Source organism: Mobula hypostoma, chromosome 5 (assembly GCF_963921235.1).
Source record: "Mobula hypostoma chromosome 5, sMobHyp1.1, whole genome shotgun sequence".
Taxonomy (NCBI): Eukaryota; Metazoa; Chordata; class Chondrichthyes; order Myliobatiformes; family Myliobatidae; genus Mobula; species Mobula hypostoma.
In genome coordinates, this window is record NC_086101.1 from 74,596,581 (window position 1) to 74,610,229 (window position 13,649).

Sequence of the window (13,649 nt, forward strand, 5' to 3'; positions counted from 1 at the left end):
ATGTGACCCATGGATCCATGCTGCTGGGCACAAGCCAGGGGCTGATCAACCCTGGCTGGGTCACCTTGGCGAGGGTGTCTGATGCTGAAAGACACAGAACACCCAATGACCCCAGATTACATCACTGATGACGTGTCCCTGTGATGTATCTCAGTTTCTGTTCCCCTTGGGACTGATGAGGGTTATCAAATGCTAAGTGATCTGCCTTGTATTTGTTGAACGTAAGTGGTTGTCGGTTGATTCTTTACACATGCCAGAGAAGGACAGCAATTTCTTTTCCCTCCTGAAAGACACCAATGACCCAGATTTGTTTTTACACTCATTGCTTCGTACTCACTGTGACAGTGACAAGATTTTTTTTACAAATTTCAGATTTATTTAGGTAAATTTAAAATTTCAAGCTGTCACAATGAGATTTGAATTTGTGTCTTTGGATAGTGGTCTGGAATTCTAGCTATTTTCTATTGGTATAGCGGCTTACAGTTCAGTTGCAGTCGTCCATTAGAAATGTCTTTTCTGGCTGCATTCTAGCTTGGGTTCAGCTTGTCTCTGAGTCCATGCAAATTTCCAGCTCTATCCTTCTCTTCCAATTGATAATTTGCAAGTAGTTGGGTGTCAAAGGTTATGGGAAGAAGGCAGGAGAATGGGATGGAGAGGAATAATAAATCAGCCATGAAAGAATGATGGAGCAAACTCAATGTGCCAACTGGCCTAATTCCGCTCCTATGTCTTACGGTTTGTCTTTGCTGCTTATGTCTTCAGAAGAAAGGGCAACTTGGTTTTGTAGCGGTTAGCGTAACACTCTACGGTGCCAGTGACCTGAGTTCAATTCTGCCTGTGTCTGTAAGGAGCTTGTATGTTTCCCCATCATCACGTGGGCTTCTTCTGGGTGCTCTGGTCTCCTCTCACATTCCAAAGGTGTACAGGTTAGTAGATTAATTGGCTATACTGGTGTAATATGGCAGCACGGGCTTGCTGGGCTGGAAGGCCCATTGCTATTCAGCATCACTTTAAAAAATTAACAAATAAATAAATAACCTACAATCATCACCACAAGGATGATCCCGAGAATGAAAGGATTATCATATGGGGAATGTTTGATGGCTCTAGGTCTGTACTCATTGGAATTTAGAAGGATGAGTGGGATCTCATTGAACCATTTCATATGTTGAAAGGCTTAGATGGAGTAGATGTAGAAAGGATGTTTCCCATGGTGGGGGAGTCGAGGACAAGAGGGCACAGCCTCAGGATAGAGTGGAGTCCATTTGAAACAGAGATGTGGAGAAATTTCTTTAGCTAGTGGGTGGTAAATTTGTGGAATTTATTACCACAGGCAGCTGTGGAGACCAGGTTGTAGGGTATATTAAGGCAGAGCTTGATAGGTTCTTGATTGGACATGGCATCAAAGGTTATGGGGAGAAGGTTGGGGAGTGGGGCTGAGGCGGGGGAATGAAAGGATCGGCCATGATTAAATGGTGGAGCAGACTCGATGGGCCAAATGGCCTAATTCTACTCCTGTGTTTTATGGTCTTCATAAAAAGAGCTATTTTACAAAAGACTTGATTATTTCAATAGAATGTGGTATAAATCTGATTTTATTAGGACTGCATGTAAATAAGATGATTTCTTTTCATTCCTTTTACAAACCTTCACAAAACGACATGGAACTGAAATGAAGATGTATCCATATTTGGTAAAAGGCTGTTAATGCCAATCGTAATTCCCTTACTGATGTCAGGTAGATCAATTAGATATTCATACCTGTGCTGGAAGTTTTGCACGTGTTGTATCTGAGTTCTGGCAGTGACTGTCTAGGCCCTTTGTCTCTCCCATGTTCTTTCAAGGTGGGGTCAGGAAGAACATACCTATTCATCCTGGCTCACCACTCAAATATATAAATGTTGTCCCAGCATAAATATTGAGCAGAGGGTGCCAGATGAAGGCGAAGCTCTGTGTTGGCATCTGTGTTGGTTTGTAATGGGTGTATGTGGAAAAATGCCTGAACGACAAAACCTGGGGGACTGATCAATGACTGGTAGAAGAGGGAGAGCTGGATTGGCTGCATAACAGATGAAAGTAGCAGAGAAAACGGTACAATGAATTTTAGCAGAGAAATGTGAGGTAATAGAAAATAACTAACTCTATCCTAATAGATTTGCAGCAAAGAGGTACTGTTTGTACGTTTGCATAGATATGTATATTAAGTTCAAAGTTCATTTATTATCAAAGTATATACATATTATACAACTTTGAGATTCACCTCCTCACAGGCAGCCACAAAACAAGAAACCCAAAAGAACCCATTTAAAAAAAAAGAACGAAGACCGACAAGCACCCAATGAGCAGAGAGAGAAAAAGAAACAAGTCGTGCAAGCAATAAAATGAAGCAAATAGCATTTAGAATGAAAGTGAGTCCTCAGACACAAAGCCCGGAGCAGGCCCACAGCCTCAGCTTCAGTTCAGTGAAGAGTAAACATCACGTAGTACAAAGCAGAATCACCTGGCCCTCTCCTCTGGCCCTGACACCCTGTCTTTTCAATCCACCCGGCCCGATGTTTAAATCCAGTGGTCCCCAACCACTGGGCTGCGGGCCAGTACCGGGCCGCAAAGCATGTGCTACCGGGCCGCGAGGAAATGATATGATTTGGCGATATGAAACGATATAAGTCAGCTATACCTTTCCTCATTCCCTGTCGCGCCCACTGTTGGAACTTGAACGCACGCGAGGTCATGACCCATGTGTCATCCATGTCAGCGCGGGAAGAAGGTCAACTCCTCAAGCTTGCAAATGACGGCGGGCTGAAAAGTATGTTTGACGTAACATCTCTGCCTGCATTCTGGATCAAAGTCAAGGCTGAATACCCTGAGATAGCCACGAAAGCAGTGAACACGTTGCTTCCATTTCCAACATATCTCTGCAATGAATGCAATGAAAACTAAATTGCGGAATAGACTGGACATAAGGACCCCCTTCGAGTATCGCTGTCTCCCATCACCCCTCGATAGGACCATCTTGTTGCAGGAAAACAAGCCCAGGGCTGCCACTGATTCAGCGATATTGGTGTGTTGCAATGATTTTATATGTTCATACGGGGAAAATATGCGCTGTGTGTTTAATATCAAATTCGTTAGACAAACCCTTTTAGAAACGAAATTGAGTGTATTATCCACTTATAGATGACTTAGTTGACTTATCACCTATATTCCAGTCGTGATTAACACCACGCCCCCCACCCCCCACCACCGGTCAGCCGGTCTGCAAGAATATTGTCAATATCAAACCGGTCCGCGATGCAAAAAAGGTTGGGGACCCCTGTTTAAATCGTCCACACATCAGGTTGTTCCTTACTCTAAGACCCGGGGCCTGTGGCATTGATACACTCTGGGCCTGGACCCCTCCACCACATTTTGGCCCATACCTGAAACCATGTTGCAAGCCATGTTGCAAGCCATGTTGTCAAAATGGTTTGTTAAGCAAATGGTATACTAATAATATGTTAACAGAGGCACGAGGTAACAAAAGCAGGTAAGTTAAGGATGCTATTAGAGTGCCAGCAACCTTGATTCATTTCAGCCGCTATCTGTAATGGGGTTGTGTGTTCTCCCCTTGACCACATGGGTTTTCTCTGGGTGATCTGGTTTCCAAAGATGTACAGGTTAGTAGGTTATTTGGCCACGTGGGTGCAATTGTGCAGTTCAGGCTCACAGGGCTGGAAAGACTTGTAACTGTGTTGTATCTATAAATTAAAAATAATTAAATAAGTTATTACTTGAATGACAAATACATCATTCTGAATCTACATGAAATATGGTTCCACTGTGACCGGTGTGTTTACCTCTGGTGGTCACGTTGAGTAGGAATTTGAAAGACGAAAGGGTAGAGTAAAGGTTTTATTGGACTGATTCCATGCTTATCTAGATAGATCGACCAGGGTTATTTGGTTTCAGTTCATGCTGGCATGTTGTATCGCAATTGAAACTCTTTTCACTTTTCCTCATTTAAACCTATCAGTGTAATCCTCTGTTTCTTTCTATCTCATATTCTTGTCCACTTACATGTTGTTCACTTATGCTATTGGCTTCAACCACTACCTATAGTAGAGAACTCCATATTAGACAGTAAGACATAAGAGCAGAATTGGGTCAGTTAACATCTGGACTCATCACCAAATAGTCTGTAGTAATATCAGTTCACTCCTCAATTTCCTCAAATGTCTGCCTGTTCCTTAATGAGTTTCCAGACATTGAAGTCCTCCTTTCCCTCACCTGACTTTCCCCTGAGATGACCATAAGATCACAATATCATAAGACTTAGGAGCAGAATTAGGCCATTCAGCCCATCAAGTCTGCTCCACCATTCTATCATGGCTGATTTATTATCCCTCTCAACTCCATCACCCTGCCTTCTCTCCATAACATGTGATGCTCTGACTAATCAAGAACATAGCAACCTCCACTTTAAATATACCCAATGACTTGGCTTCCACAACCATCTGTGGCAATGAATTCCACAGATTCAGCACATCCTGGCTGAAGTAGTCCTTTCTTACCTCTGTTTTCACCATTATTTGGGTAATGAAGTTTCTTCTGAAACTTCCTCTCTTCCTCACAGGTAGAAAATGTTAATGTTTGTATCCGCTCTATCAAAACCGTTCGTAATTTCAGAGGTTTCTGTTGCATCGTGGTCAGGCTGTTCTTCAAATAAGGTGGTTCCTCTTGAAGAAAGAAAGGTGGGTGGATTTTTATGGAGGTGTATAAGATCAAAACTGCCATAGATAGGGTAAAAAGAGGGAAGCTTTCACATGAGTTGATTGTTAAAGGATCAGAGGCACAAGACCTAAAATTCTGGCTATATATTTGGAAGGATAACGTAAAAGAAAAATGAGACATGAGAGATCACAGATGCTAGAATCTAGAGAAATAAATTAGTTGCTGGAGGAACTCAGTGGGTTGGGAAGTTGGAATAAGCTGAAACCCTTCATTTGCTATTCTTTCAGTTGAGATGAAGGATCTTGACCCAAAACATCAACTGTTCATTTCCCTTCACAGGTGCTGTCTTAACAAGATAAAACCCTATGGCATTACAGGAAAGGTACTGGCATGGATAGAGGAATGACTGACAGCCAGGAGACAGTGAGTGGGAATAAAAGCGACTTTTCTGGTTGGGTGTCAGGGACTAGTGGTGTTCCTCAGGAGTCAGTATTGGGACCACTACTTTTCACATTGTTTGTCAGTGATTTGGATAATGGGATTGATGGAATTGATGACTTAGTGGCAAAGTTTGCGGATGATACAAAGATAGGTGGAGGGGTAGGTAGTGCTGAGGAAGCAATGCGATTGCAGCAGGACTTAGACAAATTGTAAGAATGGGCAAAAAAGTGGCAGATGGAATACAGTGTCGGGAAATGTATGATAATGCATCTTGGTAAAAGGAACAATAGTGCAGACTATTATCTAAATGGGGAGAAAATTCAAACATCAGAGGTGCAGAGGGACTTGGGAGTCCTGGTGCAAGACGCCCAGAAAATTAATTCACAGGTTGAGTTTGTGGTTAAGAAGGCAAATACAATGTTGGCATTTATTTCAAGGAGACTAGAATATAAAAGCAAGGAGATAATACTAAAGCTTTATAAGACACTTGTCAGGCCGCACTTGGAGTATTGTCAACAGTTTTGGGCCCCATATCTCAAAAGGATGTGTTGTCATTGGAGAGAGTCCAGAAATTGTTCACAAGGATGATTCCGGGAATGAAGGGGTTAACTATGAGGAGCGTTTGGCGGTTTTGGGCCTGTACTCACTGGAATTTGGAAGAATATGTGGGGATCTCATTGAAACCTACTGAATGTTGAAAGTACTATATATGATGGATGTGGAGAGGATGTTTCCTTTGGTGGTGGTATCCAGAACTAGAGGACACAACCTCAAAATTGAAGGTCGACCTTTTAGAGCAGAGGTAAGGAGGAATTTTTTTTTTAACCAGAGAGAGTGGTAAATCTGTGGAATGGTCTGCAATGAGGATCGAGTCTGTGGGTATATTTAAGGCGGAAGTTGATAGTTTCCTTATTGGTCAGGGCATCAAAGGATATGGTGAGAAGGCAATTGTATGGGGTTGAGTGGGATCTGGGATCAGCCATGATGGAATTTCAGAGCAGACTCGATGCCGAATGGTCTAATTCTGCTTCTGTGTCTTATGACCCACTGACTCCCTCTTGCAGTTCATGTTTTGCATTTTATGAGGGGAAAAAAATTCATAAAATCATTGAACCTATTAATGGGAACATAAAACAAAATAAGAACATGACTAGGCCCATCAAGCCTACCCCACTATTCAAACTAGTTATGGCTGATTTGCCACAGGCCTCATCTCTTCATTTGTGCCAGTTTCCTACAGCCCTCAATTCCCAGATCTTTCAAAAATTTCTGTCATTTTTAAGCACAGCAAATGATCTAGTCTTCATACCCACTAGGGATTGAGAATTTCACCATCTTCTGAGGAGATGTTCCGATGCATATCAGTTTTAAAGAACCTCCATCTACAAACTTCTTGCCTGTGGGGTGGATAGAAGTGGAAACAATGTAGGTAATGAGAAAGGAATTGGATTGGCTTGAGTTAGAATGGTTTTGGACAGCAACATGGAAGAGCGGGGAATGGCTGACAGGAATGCTCTACTTTGAGCAGGTATAGACTTCATAGGCCAATGGCTTCTTCCTGCGCTGAAGTCATTCTTTAATTATTTTTTCTGCAAACACGCCTTTTAGAATCAGGATTATTTTTGTACCTGATCCATAACAGGTGCTGAATACATACCTAGAAATGAGAATGTGCTTCCAGACCACCATGCTAGACTCATGGTGGTCCAGATCAATTATTAATTTATCAGCCTTCACTCCTTTACAATTGACTGACCATAAAACATAGCAACTGAATTAGGTCATTCAACTAATCAAGTCCGCTCCACTATTTGTTTTATTTTCTCTCTCAACCCCATTCTCTTGCCTTCTCACTGTAACCTTTGACAACCTTACTAATTCAGAACCTATCAACCTCCACTTTAAATGTACCCAATCACTTGGCCTCCGCAGCCAGCTGTAGTAATGAATTCCACAGATTCACCATCCTCTGTCATAAGAAATTCCTCTTCAGCTCTGTTCTAAATGGACATCTCTCCATTCTAAGACTGTGCCCTCTGGTGCTAGACTCCCCCACTCTAGGAAACATCTTCTCCACATCGACTCTACCTAGGCCTTTTGATATTATATAGGTTTTAATCTGAGACAGCCCCCCCTCAATTTTTCTAAACTCCAGTGACTACAGGCCCAGAGCCATAAAACATTCCTCATACATTGATTCTTGTACTCCAGGAGTCTTTTCTTGTAAATTTCTTCTGGACCTTTTCCATTGCTAGCATATCCTTAGATCATCGCCATCATCATTATGTGCCATGGGTGACCATGGTCTTTCCATGATCATGATTGTTATTGGCAAATTTTCTACAGGCTATTGCTTGCCTCTAGGCAGTGTCTTTACAAGACGGGTGACCCCAGCCATTATCAATACTCTTCAGAGATTGTCTGCCTGGCATCAGTGGTCACATAACCAGGACTTGTGATATGCATCAGCTGCTCATAAGACCATCACCACCTGCTTCCATGGCTTCATGTGACCCTGATCGGGAGAGCTCAGCAGGGGCTACACCTTGGCCTGCAGACAAGTGGAGAGAAAGAGCACCTTATACCTCCTTTGGTAGAGACGTATTTCCAACCTACCACCCAACATCCGTAGATATGAGGCTCAAAACTGCTCACAATACTCCAAATATGGTTTAACTTATATAGGCATCTGTTAGTCTCATGAGACCATGGATTTGTGCCCTGGAAGGTTTCCAGGGTGCAGGCCTGGGCAAGGTTGTATGGAAGACCGGCAGTTGCCCATGCTGCAAGTCTCCTCTCTCCACGCCACCAACGTTGACCAAGGGAAGGGCATTAGGACCCATACAGCTTGGCACCAGTGTCGTCGCGGAGCAATGTGTGGTTAAGTGCCTCGCTCAAGGCCACAACACGCTGCCTCAGCCAAGGTTCGAACTAGCGACCTTCAGATTACTAGATGAACGCCTTCGCCACTTGGTCACGCGCCACAGCGGTTAAGGCAGTTTGACTAATGCCTTATAAAGCCTCAGCATCACATCCTTACTTTTATATCCTAGTCCTCAATCCCACGACTTCTGCTCAGATAACATTATTTGTACTCACCAAGTACAATTTGTTGCCCATGTGTTACCAATTAATGCTTCCAGATGATGTGCTTGAGTCTCTGTGGAAGAAAAGATCTTACTGGCTCTGCCTCTTTACATAATCTCCCCTTTTAGCATCTTCCTTAACGACCCTCTCTAAGAAAGTTTTCCTTTTGCAACAGCGTAAGGTTTTGATGGATGCTCCTGAGTTGTGCCTTGGTTTATTTTACTGTGCTGAGGTAATGTAAATTGTTGTTATTTTTGTGATGCTACAGCTCGTATTTCTGCTGTATCAGTCACTTCAGCTATACTTGTTCTCAATTTTGTGTTTTCTACTTATTCATCTTTGACACTTGTTCTTGTTTTCAGTGAAGAGCGCAGCAGAACAAATTGAACATCTCAGGGGGATTTGGAACACAAAAACAAGGAAGAGATGACTTGGTCATTATAGGCATTGGTTGCATCCATTCTACAGGACTGTTAGGTTTCAAACCTTGAAACGGTTTTCTTGAGGGGCAAGGCTAGTTTGCTAATCACAGTTGGTGGAATTTCTGGAGCACTATCACACGTGATTTGATTAGGTGGCACTGGCAATCATTGTTCCATTTACCTTGTGGCTCAGAGTCCTTGGTTATCCTTTAAAGCATTTTCTCATGAACAGATGCCTTGTGAGCAATTCTGACAACCAGGAACTTGCTTGTAAGCAGACACAGAAAGCAAATTATAAACATGAGAGACTGTAAATGCTGGAAATCACACACAAAATGCTGGAGGAACTCAACAGGTCAGGCATCATCTGTGTAAATGAAAAAATGGTTGATGTTTCAGGCCGAGACCCTTCAGCAGGACTGGAAAGGAAGGAGGAAGATGGCAGAACAAAAGATGAGTGGGGGAAAGGAGGACTCTTTAGAAGATGATGGGTAAGGCCCGGTTGGTGGGAGAAGAAGAAATCTGATAGGAGAAAGAGTGGACCATGGAAGAAAGTGAAGGAAGGGCACCAGGAGGAGGTGATGGGCAGGTGAGGAATCCTATCCCCATTCCTGTTCTGGCACGTTTTGTGCCACAACAAGGCCACTCTCAGTGTAGAGGAGCTACATCTCATATTCCATCTAGGTAGCCTCCAACCTGATGACATGAACATCAATTTCTCCTGGTAATTTTTCCCCTCCCCCTTCTATTTTCCACTCTGGCCTCTAGCCTCTTCTCCTCACGTGCCTATCATCTCTCCTTTTCTCCTTTTCTTTCTACCGTGGTCTACTCTTTCTCTGATCAGATTCCGTCTCCTTCCCCTCCCCCCCCCCACCTTTTTATTCTGGCATCTTCCCCCTTCCTTTCCAGTCCTGAAGAATGGTCTTGGCATGAATCATAGACTATTTATTCATTTCCATAGCTGCTGCCTGACCTGCTGGATTCCTCCAGCATTTTGTGTGTGTTGCACAGAGAGCAAAGTGAATTACAAGCATCTGTTGAAACTATTAGCAGCTTTGAGCAAGATTCACCTTTCTTCTCTGGAGCCATGAGGATGGATAGGTGCATAGGCCCTAACTGTAAAAAATACCCACTGACAATTGGATAGGGAAAGAGTAATTTTAGCCAGGGTTGTAGAGCCCCACCTTATTCATTTTACAAAGCAAATAGCTTGGGGTGGCTCTTGCATGTAAAGTGAGCACCTGGCTAACAGTCTTAAAGCTGGCGAGTCCTGATGAAAGGCCTTGGCCTGAAACATTGACTCTATTCATTTCCATAGATGCTGCTTGACCTGCTGAGTTCCTCCAGCATTATGTGTGTTACTCAAGACTCCCAGCATCTACAGAATCGCTTGTGTTTAGGGAGCAAAGGTTTCATAGGAAGTACAAAATAGATAGGAGAGATAAAGGGGATGACAATAATAGAAAATGTCTGGGGAAAATGGGTCATGATGCCAAGCTTTATCTATGGCAGGAGAAATAGGGTTTAGTTCTCATGTCAGTTGAATTTCATTAGACCATTGAGATGGTTAAGAATCTCCGAATCAGAATCCGGTTTAATATCATTGGCATATGTCATGAAAAGTGTTGCTTTGAGCAGCAGTACATTGCAATACATAGTAATAAAAGCTATATTACAATAAAAATATATATATATATAAATACGTAGTGCAAAAAGAGAGGGGGAAATACTGAGGAAGTGTTCATGGGTTTATTATCCGTTCAGAAATCTGATGTCGGAGGTGAAGGAGACATTCTTGAAATACTGACTGTGTGTCTTTAGGCTCCTGTACATCCACCTTGATGGTAGCAATAAGAAGAGCGTTTGTCCTCGGTGACAGATGGATGCTGCCTTTTTGAGACATTGCCTTTTGAAGATGTTCTAGATGCTGGGAGGCTGGTGCCCATGATGGAGCCGGCTGAGTTTACAACTTTCTGCAGCTTTTTCCAATCCTGTGCAGTGGCCCCTCCATACCAGGGTGATGAAAGTGGGTTCATGATGCCAGGCATTTTCTATGGCAACAGAAGTAGAGATAAGTTCTCAGGTGAGTTAATTTCCAGACCATAGAGATTGGTAAGAATCTCCAGAACACTATTAGGTCATGAATCTCTTTGGATGAACTTTGACTGGTGTCAAAAACTTTCTTCCTGTTGTTTGGTCCATGTAGTTGTACAGTGACCTTCCTGTAAATGGAAAACTCATTTTGAGAGATAGAGAGTCCACAGGAGGGGTGTGTGCGAGAACTGTAGGTCTCTATAGTCTACAGCTTGACTTGATGTGATTGGAGGAGACAGTCCCACTGCTAATTCCATATTCAGTCAACCAAAACTTGGCCTTTTGTAAAATTATGTTTCTCCTTAGTGTCTAACCACGTGATTTCATCCATCAGAGGATCCTACTTCCAGTTCTTGTCATAACCCAAATAGAAAATAATTCAAAAATTCTGATAAGTGGAGACTGTTTTGAAAAGAATAAAGGATTTAAATACATACCAAACCTCAGAAAGAGTGAACAGAGTGTTCCACAAAATGACTGAAAAGGAGATTCTCACAACTAGAAAATGTTGTTGATTGTGGGCTACATTGTTGGTTTCCTATTACTTTCTCCAGTTAGGCTTTTACATTTGTTAAGCAGATGTGGCTGGAATCCCTGTACTAAAATTTACAAAATATTGTATGCAACGATAACAGTTTTTGTCTCAAATTGATGAATTTTAGATGATTTTGTTCAGGATGGGTTAACATTGTAATTTGTACAGGTTTATTGAGATTGATGGGTAATGCTGCTTTGGAGGCTGGTTATCCATTTACACAATGCTAAAGGTATTGGCTCTTAGAAGTTTTTGTGCTGTACCCTTCAAAGGAATGACCGTGAAGAAGAAAAAAATTTATAAGTGGCTTTCCTAAAATTAGCTCTCCTGTAACTCCTGCAGCTGTGCTGGCCTGGTTGTGTTTCCATGGTAACAAGCCGTATTGATTTCATATTCTGTTCTTGAAAATAAAGAACAATTCTTGATTCTGTGGAATCATTACAGTTTAAAATGACATAATTTCTCAACAGTGCTATAAATTACAGAATAGAAGAAAAAACACTTTGTTTGTTTATTTTCTCCCTTGTCTTTAGCAGTCATTATTTGAGTAATGCATTAAATTCTTGAACAAAATATAAACCTGAATTTGGTAGCTTATCCTGCTTTTCAAGTTAAATTCTGAAGGCACACAAGACTCCATTCTCGTACCAGTTATTCAAATCCAGAATACGAGCAGCTTGAGAATTTTACCCTCTCTTCTGAACACAGGTGCTGAACTGCAAGGAGTGCTCGTATTTGTTGATCCTAAATTTATAAAGTTGATGGATGAATTGGGAGGCCCTCTGTTGGTTGTGGCCAATCATGGATGTTGCTTCTTAGCTGTCATATGCAAGCCAGTACACATACCAGGGCAGTACGATATGGAGAGCAAGCTGTTGCCGATGCAGGAAGCTCTCCCTTTCCATGCAGCTGATGAATCCAAAGGAATGGTACAGACCAATACAGTTTGGCATCAGCTGCATCACAGGAGTTGCCGGTCAGCATTGAACTCAACATAGGACTGCCTTAGGGACTGCAGCTCCGGACTTTTCCTTGGGCATTACTTCCAAAGCCTTCCCCATGAATGGGTATAGCTGCAAGGTAGCGGAAGTTTGAGATCAGACTTTTTCTTCTCCTGAGTTAGCTGTCAACCATGACTGATGAGCTGCATCTGCCCAAAGTAACTGGTTTTAAGGTGCCAGTAACCATTCTTTGCCCCTTCTCCTGTTGGTAGAAATGGTTTGGCTGGACATGGTGGCTAAGACAAACGTGAATGCCAGGAGTTGGACTTGACTTGGTTGTTTAAGGCCATTTGAGATGCATTCCATTGGGAGCATTTATTAGGTTGAGGGAGCTTACCTCCACTACCAACCCTCCCCTCTCTTCCCCCAGCGATCCGCCCCCACCCCCCCCACTGGCTATGACAACCTGAGGGAACCGGAATGAACCAGAATCAGGTTTATCATCACTGATGTGTGTAGTGAATTTCATTGTTTTGTGTGTTTTTTTTTGGCAGTAGTACATACTACAAGTTAAATAAGAAATGAAGTAAATTGTGCAAAGAGGAATAGTGAGATAGGGGTTCATGGACCATTCAGAAATCTGACGGCAGAGGGGAAGAAGCTGTTCCTGAATCATTGAGTGTGGGGTTTCAGTCTCCTGTACCCCCCCCAATGGTAGTAACAAGAAGAGGACGTGTCTTGGATGATGAGGGTCCTTAACGATGGAGCAGCGGAGGCTGAGTGGAGAACTGATAGCAGTTTTCAAGATGGAGGAGCATAGATAGAATAGGTCGCTAGCATCTTTTTCCAGCTTCAAAATATCTAATACCAGAAGGCATGAATTTTAGGTGAGAGGGCAAAAGTTCAAGAGGAACTATGCAGTGCAAATGTTTTGCAGCGTGGTGGGTGCTGAGAATGTACTGCTCATCATTCTCTGCAGCTTCCGCCATCTTTAACGGGAACCTGCCAGCAAACACACCTTTAACTCCCCCTTCTACCCTCTACTGTTTGCAGCAATCGCTCCCTCTGTGATTCCCTTGTCTATTCATCTTTCCCAACTAACCTCCTCCTGGCATTCATCCCTACAAGCGACAGAAGTGCTATACTTGCCCATTTATCTTCTCCCTTACCTCCATTCAGGGCCCCAGACATTCCTTCCAGATGCGACAACATGTCACCTGCGAATCTGTTGGGGTTGTTTCCTATATCCAGTACTTCTGATGCAGCCTCTGCTACACTGGTGAGAAACAATGTAAATCAGGGGACTGCTTTGTTGGGCACCTCCGCTGCATCCATCAAAAGCAGAACATCCCAGTATCCAACAATTTTAATTCCTATCCCCATTCCCGTTACGACACATCAGTACATGGCCTCTTCTTG